Source organism: Helianthus annuus, chromosome 5, assembly GCF_002127325.2.
Source record: "Helianthus annuus cultivar XRQ/B chromosome 5, HanXRQr2.0-SUNRISE, whole genome shotgun sequence".
NCBI lineage: Eukaryota > Viridiplantae > Streptophyta > Magnoliopsida > Asterales > Asteraceae > Helianthus > Helianthus annuus.
Genome location: NC_035437.2, coordinates 43,697,757 through 43,717,172, shown reverse-complemented (window position 1 = coordinate 43,717,172; position 19,416 = coordinate 43,697,757).

Below are 19,416 nucleotides of genomic sequence, written 5' to 3'. Positions count from 1 at the left end.
TATGGTAGGGTTTAGGTTTAGGTAGGTTGGGTTGGGCCTAGTCCAAGTGCGTAAACCCGTTAAATTGTGTGTCTCGCTTAAACCAACTGGCCCGGTTAAAATTTTCTAGCTGCGTAAATATTTAAAAATCTCGCCGCGGTTTTGAAATTTATTATTTCGCAAATATATTAATAATACCAATATCTACATTTTCATATATTACTAAAATACCCTTCTCTCGACAACGAGAGTACGGGTTGTGACATTCTCCCCTTGTTACAGAAATTTCGTCCTCGAAATTTAAGCTAGGATATACGATACGCTCTTATTTATGGATTCGTTAACGACCTTACTGTTTACACGTAGTTACACGAAAGTTCACAGAACGAACATGCAAATCACATAGCACATAAAGTCATGTAGCATGCAAGTTCAGGTAATTCTCATAACACAAAGATTCACGTAGTCCATACTCACTTCACAATGCATAGAATTTCACGCAATTAATTATTCACTTGTAATACGATTCCGTGAGTGTTTTGTGAAATTTTCGAGACACTTGGTTTTCCTGGACTTAAACGAGATGTCCAAGTGAATATCTAAGTTAACAGGGTTTGTGTTTACATTGTGAAGGTCGGGAGTTACATCATCCCCTAGTTGAAAGAATTTTCGTCCCGAAAATTGTTATAAAACGATGGCTTGGGGTGAGTTCTAATGAACTCGATCTATAGGTAACTTACAACGCTGGGGGGGGGGGGGGGGGTTGGTCTCAACCGGTTCCTCGACGAATTGATAAAGTTGAGTTTATCGGAATTAAACCAATATGTTTAAAACTATGCCCTCCCCAATCCGGGGATAGTAGTACTGTAATTCAGAAATGTAAAGCAGTCCCAATCCAGGGATAGTGGTATTCCAATCCAGGAATATGTACTTTTCTAAAGACGCGTGTGTAGCCTCAACCTAGGGGTACCGTATGTATTTCCAAAACCGGGGAAATAGTGTGTTGTCCTAAACTATGGACATAGGCCTTTAGCGAGAGTTGTTAACTCACTTTAGAGTGCGCGTTGTATCAAAAGTTTTGTGTCGACGACACGAACTAGAATCGTAGGCAAACAACCACTAAAACACTCTTAATAATGGTTGCACGTCCTGAGTAACCAGGACTAGTGTACGGTTGTTTCACATAAGGTTGAGTTCCATCAACTGTAACGAAGTAGGTGTTGTTTCCAGCCGTGGACAAAATCGGTAGCACATGCCTGAAGCATGTCTTCAGTAGTTTGCTCGGTTCGACCATTCGTTCATGGGTGTTAAGTAGTGCTCATGCATGATCGTGAGCCGAAGTATTTGTGCATGCCTTGCCCCAAATCGGACGTGAAACGTAAGTCATATTTAGAGACGATGGGAATCGGCGCCCTGCGCCTAGCAGCTGCTTCCTCCAAGTAGTTGTTTGCAAGATATTGAAAACTTGTTAGTTTCCTTGATCACGAGAAAACTTTTTTTGTTAGTCAGGTGATTCCATCACTACTCAACCGATGCCATCCTTGAGTTGGAGTTACTTACCCATGCCCCACATGGATTCAACTTGAAAATCCTCTTCCTTCAGTTCTTCAGTTTGAACAGAGCGAGTCTGATCAGGTAAGTTAGAGTCGACAGTGAGCTGCAAAGCTCGTGCATGTTCAGGTTTCATATTGCAATCATCCTAAAGTTCCCTCCAGCGATGCCATTAACTGATTTACTTCTGTCGAAGTCAAGGTACACGGGAGGCCCTTGTGATCGGTCTAAATAACCTATCTGGTACCGTCCAAGTAATGCCTCCATCTAAAATCCCAAGGCCACGGTTTTCACCGCCAGTTGTGTGTCATGCAGTTCCTCTTTGTAACTCCATCACGCAAGTCATCACTCTCTCGTGTTGCGTCGGTGTGTAACTGGGACTCTGATTCGGACCATCATGGTATCTCACTAAATCACATGTTCCCTCGGGTGAAGACGATGCTCGGTGCATTGCAGAGTTGGAATTCAAAAGCTGAAATGACGTCCTCCTGTTTCGTCTTTCATGAACACAGCACCCTGATGTGCTAAAGAGATTTAAGCCGTGTGACCTTCGAAAATCCTGTGGGTAGGCTGCGATAGTATCTAGCGAAACCAAAGTGTTGTTGCATCTCTCGAATCTAGATGTGACATTTAACAAGACTTTGCGCGTAATGGCTCCTCCCACAGAAGTGCTGAAATAGGATACATATGTCACCCATGGTGTTCTTTTCTCCTGGTCATGATTCAGAACGTCGTCAACAAGTACGGTCGATTCATGTGATTCCCTGAAGCTGCTGGTGTGTTGATCAACTCAATGATCATGGTGTACAAAGTTGAAATGGCTGCATTGTGTTCGACGTGTTGTTCTAAGAGCATTCTCCTCTTGGACTTCCATCTGATGATAGTCCGTTCGCTAGCCAATCCCCGAAGGGAAGCTTGTTCCCTGCAACTGGTCGATAGGTGGCCAATACATGGTCGAGACAAGCGGTTCCTGACTGTCACCTTGTTACGTTCTCGATAATCGGTACACATACGAAAAGGCTTATCTTTACTGGTATAACCGGGGCTCCCCAAAGCGAAAAACTAGATCCGATAAAACTCATGTCCGATAGTTCCTGAAGTTGATCAGGCAACCCCTGTAACCTTCTTGGTGTAGGATAATAAGGAATGCTAGTAACAAGGGCTGCTTTTGACATGATACCTTTCTGATATTCCACCTGATGATACGAAGGTAAACCTGATAGTTCTTCTGGTAACACTTAGGGAGAAATCACGAATAATTGGTGGATCCTCGATCCTCCTTTCCTTAGCCTTGACATCAGTATCGAGCGTTAACATTGCGGGGTAATCCTTCCGTAGACACTCCTGGCTTTCCTTACTGAAATGACGCTAACCGTTGTGCCACTCTGGCGCGTTAAAATCAGATAACAATCCTCTACGAAGGAGAGGGTTACGTAGGATTGTCTCCTCACAGGGTACACCTATCAAGAATAATAGAAGAAGGTCGTTGTCGGTCACTTGTCCCACAAGGTCGTGTCTGCGTCCCAACGTTCATATGAGGTTTCCGTTATCTTGCCATCGGCCGATTCCACAACAGGTTCAAACTCCTAGGAGCATCCCGATCAAAACGGAACAGAGACGAAACAAATTATTACTCATACTAGCTACCATGGTGTTAAAGTCCTGACGTCGCCCATGCCAACTCTAAATGCCTTTCCAAGAGCATCATTTCTGATGTTGGTATTTTCACTACAAGAATTCCAAGTACTGTCGTTGTTCCCTTGATCGTTAACCTCTTAACTTAACTACGGCCAATCCATGATGTAGGCACCTTTATTTCCATACTGTAAGCTAGGGTTACGAGCACCTTGTTGTCGTTGTGACAGCTGATCCCAATGTCGTTGCTCGAAACAAGCCCTACGATTCTTCACCATCATAGTCCATCTTTTCAAATCCCGAGTCGCATCCTTAAGCGCTACTCGTTGTGCTGGCAATTTCGCATACTACACTAAGGTCAAATATCACCAATTATTCCTCGATCGATTTATAGTAGTTGACTCTCATGGGTTGCTGACAAGGGTTAAGGATTCGATTGAAGCCAATTCGCTGATGGCCGTTGCTGGTAACCAGGGACGTTCTAATACTGAGGTCAGTGAGGTACTACACTTATCCTCTTGTCCATTGTTCTTGCGAGTCGACTGGGGTATTACACGGTATGTTGCTAGAGTGTTACGGAAGTGATTGCACTTCTGAGTCTAAGACGTTATCGCGCTAAGTTTTAACAAACAAAGGTGGGTAAGGGAGGTATAGACCAATCATTTTTCGTGGAGATATCCATCTCAGGGATGCTCGTGCAAGCACCTAACATTTCATACAGTTCGCTAGGCGTTCAGATGGGTGTTCAGGTGATTCTCGATTAACATCGAGGTTCGTGAGGATTCAGAGATAAATGAAAAGTTCACGTTTGAGTTTGTGTAGGGGACAATTACTGCTATGACCCCTATAGGTTTGTTATGTTTCACGTTGTTCAATTAACGGGACGGAACCCCTTTTCCACTTGTTAAGTCTCACTGGGATTCACATGCACCCGACAGTATTATTGTGTGTGCACCCACAATAATATTGTGATTTGCATGCTCATCTCAGCTCCTCTTAGCTCATGTCAAATGGTTCCTCAAACTCAGATGTCAAACGAAGGTTGTCAAAGTAATAAGATCACAAAAATCTAAGGACTACAACGCACCGACTACGCATCATAAGGTAAACAAGCAATTCATGAAATTATGCTATCGTGACGGGTGGGTGACCGTATGCTACATCATAAACAAGTGTGTACTAGTCATGTAATGTATGTAACAAGTGAGAAAGACGAACCTTGCAATCTGGAGCTGAGTGTCATGGTCGTATTCACGTATTCAGAACTGTTCGGTTATAGTCTGGTTTTACAAAAACGTTTTAAAACCAAGTTCACTATAACCAGTGGCTCTGATACCAAACTGTCACACCCCCAAAATACCACATGCGGAAACACCGCGGGACGTGTGACGTACCAGGATCTAAGCCACCAATCACATTGAACTATAGCATATATTTAAATAAAACTTTAATTCATTATTATAAAGTGTTACAAAACATTAAACGTAAATCATTGTATTCAGCGGAAGCATAAATCATTTGTTAAGCGTTTCACAAACCACATGTACAAAACCGTTAGACTTGTCTTGCGATTCCAAGTATCTCGACCCATGACCACTCCAGCATTCCAGACAGCAAGTTCCAAATGTTATAACCTATAGACCTGCAAGCATGCAGACAAGTGTGTCAGACGACGCTGGTGAGTTCAAAGTTTTGTTAACACGTTTCGTTACCAGTTGTGTGTTCAAAACAGTTCAACGTTTTGTTTTGATGTTGTTATTACTCGATTACCGTATGTGGCGACTAGATGTGAATGCCCAACCCCAATGCTCTATTTAGGCATTGGTCATGATGTCAAGGTATCAAACAACCTTGAATAGATGTAAGGGGTCTTATATGTACACGATGTGAATGCCCAACCCCAATGCCTCTAACTAGGCATTGGTCATGAAGTCCAGGTAATTAGTTCACGCCCGTCCTTTCGGCCCGGTGTGAGGGTGCCAAACCTAATAGCGCTATCAACTAAGTACCTCGTTGCTTCTTCAGCAACACGGTAGATGTATGGGGTCTTACATGATTTACACTGTGTTCAATAACCAACATCCCAGATAACAGTTTACCCAGTATTCCCTTCAGAAATGTTTACTAGATGTCCCAAACCACCGGGACGCATGCTTAGAAAAGTGCAGTGAACTCACCTTAGGTTGCTCGGCATGTTATGTTACCCATTCCAAGTTGGTCAACCATACCCTACCGTGGTTACCAAAGACAGTCAGTTTCGTATACACTTATGTCATATATTCCTTGCGTACAATAAACAAGTATCGAGTACACATTACACATATCACATTCTAACAAACCTTAGCAGTTAATTACCCCACATACAATTTACTAACATTAAGCACTTAGCATGACATTTTGTTCACAATGTACGGCCCAAGAAACATAAGATCCAACTTAGTGTGCGGTCGGCTTACAAGTGTGCGGTATAACAAGCCCACTAGTGAGGTGTGCAATTTATTATTTGAGTGCGGTCCATATTCGTTTCGTGGCCCAGTCACTCCGACCCAATTAAAAGTGTACAACTGATGGTTTGGTCCCTTAGTTATGCTCGGCCCAAAAGTAAAGCATGTATGTATGTCACAACTATTAACAGGCCCAAATCATTCAAGGTCCACCCGAGTTATAATATGTGCGGCCCACTGCATTAATAATCTCATTCGGCCCATTGATCTCTGGCCCAGCCGGATTCAATTTGTTTACAAAACCCAATCCTCAATCTGTTTAATCGAAACATCTATTTATCATCAGTTAATCTCCAGAATACATATCATCATTCTATTCGGAATTACGGTTCGATCATGAAATTACTCGATCATAACATTAGTCAAGCAAGAAGGAAATTTTCGAGAATTATTTATCATAATTGCTGACAATTTAATACCCACTTAAACCAATTGTTTATTATAACTGTTGACTGTTCATCGGTTCACTATCATCATGCATGATTAGTACAAAGCTTTAACATGATAACATATATGTGACGTAACCTACTCATCACGCAACTAATCACATTCGTTCATCAAACTAGCACAAAATTAACAACATGCTTTCTTGACTCAAACAACATAAACCATAGCTAACATCAACAGTAACCGTTAATCGAATTGGTGAGTATCATATTGCGCATATCATCAAACTGTATCATATGGTTAACACACACAAATGCCCAATCGAATCCATAATAAACACACATATATATGATTATAAGACCGCACATTACTGACCGGAGGAAAACGTGAAACGGGTGGACGTGTGATGTTGCGTTTTCTGCCTTCATCCTGCTCCAAGATCTGAACCAAGCCGAGGCAGAGCTGAACCAAGACCACCACCTCCTCTATAGTCGTGATTTCGGCGGCCGTCGGCTACCAACGTCTTCACCATCATCACTGGAAGATAACCGTCACCGGAGTTCTGCGTTGCCGTTGATGTTGCTCGACGGGGCAGTAGAGAAAGAATGATGGTGTGGTGGTGTGATGTGAGTGTGGTTCGCCTGAAAGAGAGGTGTGTCGGAAGTCGCCGGAAGTGTGGCTTCGGTCACCGGAAAGACAACGAAGTGAGGAGGGGTGTGAGGGAACGTGGGGCTGCCAAACTATTTTATTTTTAAAGATTTAGGGTTATAGTGTTTTGAAATTGGGAGATGTGAGGATGTTTATGTATGGTAGGGTTTAGGTTTAGGTAGGTTGGGTTGGGCCTAGTCCAAGTGCGTAAACCCGTTAAATTGTGTGTCTCGCTTAAACCAACTGGCCCGGTTAAAATTTTCTAGCTGCGTAAATATTTAAAAATCTCGCCGCGGTTTTGAAATTTATTATTTCGCAAATATATTAATAATACCAATATCTACATTTTCATATATTACTAAAATACCCTTCTCTCGACAACGAGAGTACGGGTTGTGACATAAAGAACTCAACAACGTTCATCCTGTCTTCCACGTTTCAAACTTGAAGAAGTGTCTAGCTAACGAAGGACTACAAGTTCCTCTCGAAGACTTGCAAGTCAACGAAATGCTTCACTTTGTGGAAAAACCGGTTGAAATCATGGACCGAGGAGTAAGCAACTGAGGCGCAGTCGAATTCCTATCGTCAAGGTTCGATGGGAAGGAAAACGTGGCACTGAATTTACTTGGGAACTCGAGAGTGATATGAAGACCAAGTATCCATACCTGTTTGACGTTGCATCTTCCTAAATTTCGGGACGAAATTCCCTAAAGGAGGGGAGACTGTAACGCCCTGCTTCCTCGTACTTTCCATTTATAGCAAGTCTTGTTTGTATTTCTATTTTTAGAAGTCTTGTGTTTCTTGTAATCGTTCTTTGGTTGTAATCGTTGTAAATCAGAGACTTGATTCATAAATAAAACTCGTAATTCTTTGATTTCGTGTTATACGTACCTTATACATGTTCATACATTTAATTTCGTGAAACATTCGTTGAATATTTGTAGTTCTTGGAAACTTTGTGCTAATCTTGCAAATATGTGAAACTTGTGAATAATACGCCTTTTGAACAAAACATTATTCAAGGATTCTTGATTCTATATTTATTGACACTTGATACTCGTTAAACTAGTTAAAATCTTAACATAATGAGATTCGGAAGTTTCGTGAAAGGAATAATCGTTAAAGGGTCTTCTTATTTATTTATTTCGTTCATAAATATGTTATTTAACTATTCTAATTTATTTAGTTTAATTAATTAAATAAATTTTACTATTTAAAAGTTTATTTAATAATATTTAGTTAGTCTCGTTAGATAATAAAGTTGGTAAAATTAACTTAGTTAGTTTAAACCTTAAAGTTAGTTTTCTTTTAAAAAAAATATAAAGACAAGGGTTGTTAGTGTAATGTGTTGAAACTTAAACTTGCAGGGACCAATTGTGCTAATTGCTGAAAGATCAATGTTTAAAACAAAAAAAAAAAAAACAAAAAAAAAAAAACTGCAGACCCCTGGGTTCGAACCCGGTTCACAGCAACAACCAAACCACACGCTAACCGCTGGGCCACGGCCTTCACATTGAAATAAACCCGCACCGTTAATCCCTTAAGCACTCATCCAGATCAATCCAGGCGGTCCGTGACCAGGCCCAGTTGGTCTCTACGGCCCGCCAAGCTGGCCCAGCGTGCAAAAGATGATCAGTCTTGTTCCAGCTCGATGTTTAGGCGGGTTTTGTGATATATTTTAGTTTTAAACAACTTTTAGCATTTATTAACCAACCACCAACTAACCTAAACCCTCCCTTATAAATACCAAGCGAATCCAAGCTCAAATCACTTTACAAACTCATCCAAATCACTCTAAATCAGTCTCAAATTCGTGCAACATCAGAAGGTTCGAGCAGATTGTTACTTCTCCACTAAAGTGAGCATATCTCACTCGTTTCTTATCAATTTTACCTCATTCTTTTTCCTATGTGCTTGGATTGACCTTAGCTTTGATTCCATGGGTTTTTTTCACAGTAAATAAGTCCCTAGAACTCCAGCAAAAAGGCTCCAAAGTTCACTGTTCATTTCTGATTTAACTAATCTTTACTAAACTTGTTCAACTTGAGTATAACTCATCTCAAACCTATGTCCTTATGCTTATAACCACTTCTATGGTTAGTTAGGCTTAAAAACAAGGTTGAGATATTCAAAATCAGAGGATTAATCCTCACAAACATTCTATTTTGTTTAGGAACTGTAGGATCGCTGTGAGACCCGACTGAGTCGATCAGAAGAGCTTTATATCCAGTTCAAAGGCGGAATCAGTGAAACGGACATGGAAACAACTTGATACTATTAAATCTGTCACTTATATTGATTATAACATCAATTACAACCTGAACAGATTTTGGCAGCACTTCGTTACAAATTCAGAAGCCGTCGTACCAAATGAAATAACAAGTGCACTATTTATAGGTGTGGGATTCCGCTCGAAATGGCATGGAACAGTTTCAAGCGGATTCAGATGTTCCTGATATCGCTTGAAATGGCTCCTTGCACTTTCGAGCGGAATCACATCTATAAACTTGAAAATCTGTTTCTCAAACCTTGGGCACTGATTATCCTATCCTATCCTATTACATGATACAAGACGAAGTCAATAGACGTAATGCACTAACAGACTCCCCCTCGGATATTGACGAAGTCTTCAGTGTCTAGTCTTCATCATGACACATCTTCAGTCTTGATCATTCTACCTTCTCATTCAAGTTATAACATTATAAGCATCCATCAGTTTTTCTTTTCTTTCATCAGCTTCAGGCTCCCCCTTTCGTCAAGCTTCCGTGCTTTGGGATCGACATCTAGCTTTTCATCTACAAGCTCCCCCTTGCTTCAAACTTGTCTTCAGACTCCCCCTTAGCCTATGCTCTCAGGATCATAGTCTGGTACACTATCTGCAACACTCATACAGTTATAAGTAACAACATTTTAAACTTCCAGAAATCGTATTCTGGCAATTCAAACCTTTTAATCGCTCCCCCTATCATTAAACTACAGAGGTTTTGTAGTTTCAACGAACATGATCAGAAACTGACTCTATAACAATATAAGCATCCAAATACAACTCCCTCACAGTTAATCATCCAAGTCGAAACTAATGACCTTGGAGATATCACAAACTGTTTTTGAATTTTTGAATTTTAATTCAAGTATCAAATTAATGAACTTGTTTTATTTTCAGAAACACAATCAGCTTACTTAGATTTTGAAACTCGGCATTTCAGACATCGGTTGTCGAAAATAAAGTAGAATCAAAAATCTTTTTGTACTTTTCTGAAAATATAAAGCAGTAAAGAAATATGTATAAACATATTTACAGACAATATTTTTGTTTGAGTATGCATTAGAGGATCATATCAGTTTTTGACAAGTCACAAGTACCGTTGAGCTTAGTTACACATTTAAGAATTAAACAATTCACTTAGATTGTCGATATACTGATCCACTTAAATTTTCACACAAATTTCAACTGATTCAGGATACCAATTAGGTGTTTTAAGATCTTAAACTCATTCATGTGTCCCACCTCTTGAATATACTCACGTATCCAGATCCCAATATTCAGTCTTACAGGTGAATATACCTAGATGATATCTGTAAGGGTTAGATGCGAAACCGTGAGAGCTCAGGTCAGAACTTCCGTTCAGCAGAGAGATGACGGTTCGAATTTAGGTGTGTCCCCTTTAGAGGATCTTTTCTTCAACAGCAATGATTAGCATTTTTCAAAGTTTCATCATTTTTATGCTGAGGGCGATGCTATTTTTCAAGCAATGCGGAAAGTATTATTCGGGGACTAGGTCAGAACTTCCATTCAGCAGAAGTCCCGGAATAATACCCCAGATATCACTAAACATAAAGACCTAGTATCTCAGAAAGAGGGACCTTTCAAACGAGATTTCAGGGGTTACCTATATATCCAAGTAGTGTTCCCCACGAAATAAGCAAGTTTGAATTTAGATTTATATCCCGAAAAAGTTTACTAAATGTATAAAAACCTATCGGCATATCATCAGTGAGACTGTTTAACGCTATTTAATCATTACATTTCTTTAGCATACTGTAACTGTCTACTGATGTACTATCATTTCCTCTTTTTACACAAAACTCAATTTTTGAATTTGATCATGTTTTTGGCTTTTTCAAATTTTCTAATGTTTTTGTATTTTCTGACAATTTTTCTCCCCCTAAAATGCAAAACCATTAAATGAAAAATTTGACAACCCGATACTGATAGCTTTGTCTCGCCATCCATTTTCTGCATCTCATGTCCTGATTTTTACAAAAAATTAACACTACTATTTAGCACAGTTAGCAGAAAAACGAGCATAAAGTAACCCCATGATTTACAACACATTTATCTTTTACAGTTTGATAACCGTTTTTCAATCTTGTGAAAGTAATCATGTTTGTTCAGCCGTGAGGGTTTCGGCGTATTCAATCAACACATATTTTTGGTTTTTCAATTTTTTCAAATTATTAGGGTTTTTAAATATTGTTTATTTATATACAGAAAAACAAACAAACTCCCTGTTTCAACCAACACAGGGTTCACCAGCAGCCTCCTCCTCTTGTTGTGCTAGGCTGCTCCAGTTTCCATTTTCACAATCTTTAGAATTTTTGAGCACCTGCACATTCAACTAAATCAATTATTTGAACAATTTAGCCCAGGTCTATTGAACCTTAGGCATTTCAACACAATAATTTTCATTTAATGCTGGAAATTCTTTGTCATCATTCACAATGACTTTTTCAACTTTGACTTCAACTTTCTCATCTTTTACCGAAGTCACTTGTTTTTTAACACTCCATGTCTGACCTTTTGGAGTACCCCTTTTGTAAAAATGTTTCTCTTTTTGATCACTTTGATTTTGAACAACAACTTTTGGTTTCCAAAACTCTTTGGATTTTGTCATTTCAACTGATGTTTTCCAACTTTGTGTTGTTCTTAATCTGGGTGTGTGAGAATTCCAGGTCTGTCTTGAATCGAACCTGTTCGGGTTTGATTTCCAATTTTGATTTGAAGCAAACTTGTTTGTGTTGTACCTCCAAGTTTGTTTTGAATCAAATCTACTTGACCTTTGTTTCACATCCTCAAATTTTTGTTTTTCCACATTTTCATACTTTGCTTTTAAATCAACATCCACATGTTTCAAATTTGGACACTTTCGTGCAAGATGTCCAATTTGATCACATTTAAAACATGTTCTCTTGGACACATCTTTAACCTGTGGTTGTTGATTTTTCTTTTTAGCAAAGAGCTCATCATTAGACTGTCTCAATTTGAGTTCTTTTTCTTCTGCTAAACTGTTTCCTTGAACAAAACTCATTTTAGCCTGAAATCTTTGCACTTCATTTTTCTTCCAATTTTGTTTCTTTTTATAACCCAACCCAGCCTTCATATTTTCCCTTTTGAAACCAGGTTTGTTATAAGAAACTTTGTGACCTTTACCAGCAAACTTTGAAATTTCAGATTTTTCAATTTCAACCATTTTGAAAACTTTGTCAATCTTCTCTGAAATCACATTCTGAAATGGGAATACAACATCTAAGAATAATTTGTCTGATCCAATCATGGTCTATACCAATCCTTTTGAATCTTCATTCAAATTTTTCTCAGATTTTGTGCTTTTCAGATATCCATCATGAAAATTACCTTCATCTTCATCCTGTGATTCAGAATTACCTGTATTAACTGACTCTTCTTTCAATACACTTTCAACAACTTTACCTACCACCTCTGAATCATGAGTATCATCAGATTTGGAATAGGTTATGTCAATATTGTCTGGCAATTGATCTACCAGGTTGAAAACTTTTTCGACCTTTTCCTCATCATAAAATGCAAACTTTTCCGGTGGAGGAACTTGATGAAACTCTGAGCCAATGCCTTTCTTGTTCTGCTCAGACTCACCATCACCAGGTTTTATATTGAAAATTCGTTCAAGCACATATGACGACACGTGATAACTTTTTAACTTGTTGTTATCCTGTTCTAAATCAGCAATCTGTCGCTTTAGCGTAGCAACATCCTTAATGTAGGAATTAACAACATCTTGTTTTATTGAATACATTCGTTTAAGCTCTTTAGTTGTTTCAGAAAGATAGTTCATTCTAGATTGAGCATACTTCATTTCGTCTTTCACTTTTTCATATGACTCTTTTGTAATGTGATATGCTAATTTCATTGAGTCATATTCCTTTTTCATTTCTTGACAAGCCATTTCTTTTTGAGAACACTGTTCTGTCATTTTAGAAACATTTTCTTTCAAAACTTCATTTTCTGTTTCTAACTTTTTACATTTTTCTGGAAGTTTTTCATCATTTTCTTTTAAAACTTTTTCTTTTTCTAGCATTTCATTGCATTTTTCTTTGAAAATGTTTTCAATTTTAGTGAATTCAAGATCTCTTGTTCTGAATTGCTCATCTCTTTCAGTACAAGCTCTGCACGGTTCCATGCATTTCTTGCACTGATCAATAGTTTCAGATAAGATGTTAGAATCAGAATTTACCTCAGTGATTGGCACCCAAGTGTTTTCAGCAGCTTCTGTCTGCTTCATCTCAGCATCATCTTGCTTTTCTTCAACACTAACTTCATCACCAGAATTACCAGCTTCCAAAATCTCACTCTTTTCTTCTATCAAACCTCCAGTTTTCTTCTCATCTACTCCAATCTGATGTTCTTCAGTAACAGCTTTCTCCACTTCTTCATTCACCTCAACTTTTTCTTTCACTTCTTCAACATTCACAACTTTGATTTCATTCACAGCCTCAACTTCAGCATTTTCAGCTTTAACTTCTTCAGCAACTTTCTTCAGATTGTTCACCATTTCTTCAACATTTTTCTTCATTCTCTCTTCATCCCTTTTTCTCAGACATGATAACATGGCATATCTGATTTCCTTTTCATGCCTTTTTGCATATCTGTCGTCTTTCATCACATTTCTATAGTATTCGGCTCTCAAAGGAATTATGAGAAGAACATCATCAAAGAATATGTCTTTCTTTGGAACAACTGGTTCACCTTCTCGGTTGAAGTAGCACTCTCTCTTCTTATCCCATCTTCTGCTCATAACAGCACTCTCATATTCTTCCTACATCTCATCCATTCTGTTGTAAACAACGTTTCTTTCTCGATAAGTTTTCTCACTCAAGATCTCTTCCCGAGTTTTCTCCTTTATCTCGACTTTATCTTTTTCTTCATTGTTTTCTTCACGGATTTCAGCAACAAAAACAAACTTTCTTTCCTCTGTTATAGCTCTGCCATGAGCTGTTTTTTGAACATTCTCCAAACGATCTTATTCTGGACAAAGTGAGCTCCAGTCAACCTTCATCATCGTGAATTACAAAACAAGCTCTTGATCTGGTTTTATCTTCAATCAATTTCGGTTCTTCTTTGCTTCGGTGGTAGATCGCCTTTCGATAATAATCATCGTTGAAAGGACGTTCATTTCCTTCAGCAACTTCAGAGTTTCTGCATTCTCTTTTGAAATGACCCTTTTTCTTGCATCTGAAGCAGGTCACTTTGGATTTGTCGAATCCAAGCTTCGTTGACGGACCACCCAATGATTGTTTCCCGGTAATCTCCATATACCTCTGAGCTCTGCGAATGCAACTAGCTAAACACCAGCGAATGTCAATGAGTTCCATTTCCTCCGGATCAATCTGGTCGTAGTCTTCTTTGGTCAATTCGGAGTTTCCAATTTTACCAGCTACAAGACCTTCATATGATTGCAAAACAGATGCAAGAAAACTCGTTTGCTGCTTAGCTGCATTGATGCTCATCGACGGAGAATTCTTCAGTTTGAGAGCGATGTTGCACAGAATCTCCTCAGTTTCATCAGAACTTGATTTTGAAGAAGAATGATATCCAGAATGATAACTTGATGAAATTGTTTGAGGTTCTTTCATTTTCTCTCCACTGAATGCTGTCTTTGGTGAACCAACACCTTTCTCCGAAGATACACTGCCTTTGTAGTATAGACCAACATTCTGTTGATGTGAAGAACCAGTCATCTTGATTTGCTTTTGTAGCTCCAGATCATGACTCTCAATCTTTTCAAACAAAGCATCAAGAGAAATCGTGTCATATAAAGCATCATTTTTCAAAATAAACACAAAAGTTTGCCACTGATCAGCTCGTGGTAACGCTTCAATGAATTTATCAATAATTTCCTCTCTTGTTTTCTCAATTTTAAACCGTTCAAGTTCAATTTTGAGGTGACAGAATCTCTCTATCATTTGCCTCACCGACCCTCCTTTTAAACTATCAAATAAATCGAATTCTTTTTTAAGCAATGCAATTTTGTTCTTTCTAATCTGTTTACCCCCCTCAGCTTTAACATTTAAGGTTACCAAACAGATTTTGACGACCCGTCATGATTAAGCAATGCAAAGATATCATTTCTAGTTGCTGTCTGGATTAAAGCTATCATTCTCTGTTCAGCTGCATAATCTGCTTTGTCTTCTCTAGGTAATTTCTTGAATGAAATTACTTCGCCTTTATCATCCTTCGGTCGTTCGTATCCAAACTCTAAACAGAACCAGCTTTCATGCGCATACGGTTTCGCCCAGTTGAGAAACCGTTCTTTCCACCAAGTATAATCTTCAATGCTTTCCAGTGTTGGTGGCTTAGAGTGTGTTCCATAGAAATTGTCATGCTTGATGTTCTCATTGATCACTTTCGTGATGGTCTTTGGCGTAACATTTGTAATCTCGGATGATTCGGATGTGAACGCGTTGAAAACATGTTGTAAAATTCTTCAGCCATGATGTAATGCTGAACAGATAATCAAACAAACACAATCAGTCCAAATAATATCAAATAATCTGAAACAAACTGACACTCGGTTGTCGTGAAATGATCTCGACACAAAAATATCTTTTCAAGCGAAATAGTGATTTCAAGCGAAATCACTTTGTTTGACAACTCAAGCGAAATCACAGATTAACCAGTTGAAGCGAAATCAGAAGACAGCAATCTCAAGCGAAATCAGAAGTTGATACTTTGGAGCAAAATCAAAAATCACTCCTCAAACGGAATACTGATTCAAGCGGAATCAGGTATCCATTTCAAGCGGAATATGTTTTAAAGCGGAAACTAATTTACTTTTCAAGCGAAATCTCTATTTGTTCGTTCAAGTGGAATCTGGTTTTAGGCCTGTTTTAGTCATTTTTAGTCCGAATTTTGGTCTCAAACTCTCAAGGCTTTGTTAGTACACTGTTATGCACGTTCGGTGAAAGTTTCATACCATTTTGACCATGAAATGTTGTCCAGATTGAAAAAGAAGGTGTAAAAGTCAGAAAATAGATGATATCAAGCTAAACTCTTCTTCCTGAGCTCTGATACCACTTGTAGGATCGCTGTGAGACCCGACTGAGTCGATCAGAAGAGCTTTATATCCGGTTCAAAGGCGGAATCAGTGAAACGGACGTGGAAACAGCTTGATACTATTAAATCTGTCACTTATATTGATTATAACATCAATTACAACCTGAACAGATTTTGGCAGCACTTCGTTACAAATTCAGAAGCCGTCGTACCAAATGAAATAACAAGTGCACTATTTATAGGTGTGGGATTCCGCTCGAAATGGCATCGAATAGTTTCAAGCGGAATCAGATGTTCCTGATTTCGCTTGAAATGGCTCCTTGCACTTTCGAGCGGAATCACATCTATAAACTTGAAAATCTGTTTCTCGAACCTTGGGCACTGATTATCCTATCCTATCCTATTACATGATACAAGACGAAGTCAATAGACGTAATGCGCTAACAGGAACCTTGTTCCATGAAAACATTTAAACTCCTTAGAGTTTCCTAGTGTCAAGAACAAGTATCATATGTACTAGGTGATTATTTTCATATGTTATTTTCATGTTGTTTAAATTCCGACTCTATAATCTTCTGATTTCCCCAAACTCATACACTTTGTTCTTCGTGTAGAAGGACTTGGTGCTCCACTCTAATCAACCAACTTTCTCGTGGATTCAAGTAGGAACAACTTGCAAAACCGTGAGTATACTCGTATTCCCCTCTTTACATTTACCACTTTTTGGGGTGTAACATGTTTACTTACCAAAACTTACACATGAACATTTTACTTAAATGCACAAACATTCCTATAACATGCTTGTATACGTGATTGCTTGATACTTTAAACTTGGGTTAATTACATCTTGTGTTAGACTTATCATTAACTTCGTACGAGCCTATCCGTGACATATATAGCGCTATAGGATTAACGCACCGCCTTTAGACTTGTGGTTATGTCATGAGCATATTGCGTTTCATCATTGGTTTGATATGTTAGACACATGCCGAATTTAAGGTTTATCTTGTATCACATGCTTGCTATGAGGAATTGTTTAATCATCTTTTTATGCTATGTACGTATCAAACTTGTATACTCGCCTTTGCTTTTGTATTGAACTTTATTTTAAACATGTTACAGGTTGAGTATGACGATGCTATTAAATGAAGTAGCGTTGATGCCTAAATACTCATTTAGACGTGTTAGGTTTAAATGTTGTATCAAATTTTGTTAATGTTATGTTTTAAACTTGTTGTTATTTGAAATTTCATGTAATGTTTGACAATTATTCTATGAAATGAAAAATGGTTTATTTAAATATTGTCACAAAATAGTGTTATGAAGTCTCTTCCAATCTCGAACAAGTCCCGCTCCAATGATTCCGCCATTGGTTGGGGTGTGACAAAGTAGGTGTGTGCACGGTTCGGTTCGGTTATTAGCATTAACCGAAACCAAAGAAGTCATACTTAATTTATTTTATTAACCGGACGGTTTATTCGGCTTGTTTTTTGTTTCTTTTTGTTCGGTTCGCTTTATTTTGATTAATAACCAAAACCTGACTTCGGCTATTTTTTTGCTTCGAAATACATGTAATGGAAGTATAAATAAATGAAATAGATGTATGCCAATTGGGGTAGCCCACTTGGTAGAGGCTTATGTCTCTCAGAAGAGAGGTCTTAGGTTCAAACCTAGGCAAGGATGTAATTTAGATTTATTGGTGTAATTTATAGTAGGAGTAAGATTTGTCATTATAAAATACATGAAATTGAGGTATACATAAATGCAATGGAGAATAAATGCACAAAATAGAATTATAAAACATGAAATACATGAAATGGAGCTAAAATAGCTAGAAATATATGAAAGTATAAATGGTTCTGCAAGGTTAACCGAGGGTGCCAAAAAACCGATAACCGATTTTCGGTCAATTTGGTTTTCGGTTTATTTCGGTTTCAATTATATTGGTTTCAGTTCGATTTCGATTATTGCTCACCTGTGGAAGCAACCATGCAACTCAGCTAACAAAGAGGCCATTCCCCCACGTATACAATGTGAACTCCAATTAGTATTAGTTAGCTGGAGAGCAATCACAAGTACACTTAATGTAACACCCATCTCATTTATATAAGAATTTAATATAAAATACACGTTTTTGAAACCAAAATACTTCATTTCACAATTTAAACCAAACGGAAATTTGCATATTGCTAGTATTCTAGTTAACTACTAACTAGTTAAAACATCCCAAAAACGAATAGTTATGTGTCTACAACATAAACATAGTCTATAACATGGTTAATTAAACGCGGAAGCTTCAAAAGGTTGTGTTCGGTTCTTGAAAACATGCTTGATCGCCATCCGGATTAAGTCCAACATTACCTAGTATCAAAACCACTTTAAACGTTAGTTTTGACAATGTTAAAAACCCGTATAAACAAACTCTGATATCAAACAATGAAAACGAAACAAAATTCTGAACTTAGGGTCTGTCGCGCCCCGCGACGGATCCTTTGTTAGCCTTCACGGCCCGCGACTGACGTCGCGTTGCGCGACGATGTACCAGGTTTGGTGTCGCGTGACGCGACAGCCTGTTTTCAACAGGCTGTTGCTTGTTTTGAGCTGCAGATTCCCAGCTCTTAAGTTTGGCACAATTCTAACTTCAAACATTCATAACTTTTGATCCGAAAGTCCGTTTTAGGCGATTCTTTTTCCTACACGTCTGTAATTTAATTACCGACGCGTCTATTACATTTATTTTTACCAAAAATTTAGTTTACGGACCGAATGACTAAAATCACTAATGTGTTTATTCAACCCACCAAGTTTGCACCAATTCTACTACCAATGTTATTGTAAGCTTAAGGCGCATTTACCCAACATCCGGGTCTTACGATCATCGTCATTTCATTACCAAATCTATGGTTTCATGCTTTTGTGATCTATCATTGCCAAAAGGTATTCAAAGCACATTTTTACTACTTACTAAACAATTATTCGACCCGTTTGGCTCATTCATTGAACCCTCCATTTCTAGTGACTACCAAACGCTTTCTAATCTAATTTTAACTCAATCAATCAAGTTAGTGAACATTTTCACTTCAACCAATAAAAATATTTATTCTTAAAACACAACTATGAATGATTACAATATCAAATTAACATAATGTAACGAAACAAGCTACATATCTTCAAAGCACACCCTTTAAACGCGCGTCACCACCGGCTTGTCCACTTGACGCTCCAGTTTCCTTTCCTATAGAGTTCAACCGCAAACCATTTAGAACTCTTTTCTTACTTATAATGCATAGTTCGCCATAATTTTACAAACATGCGTTTTAACTCAAATTTCCAGTTTTTAAGCCTTCTTTTAGGCATTTTTACAAACACCTTAAGGGCATAATTTCTCACCATTTATAATCA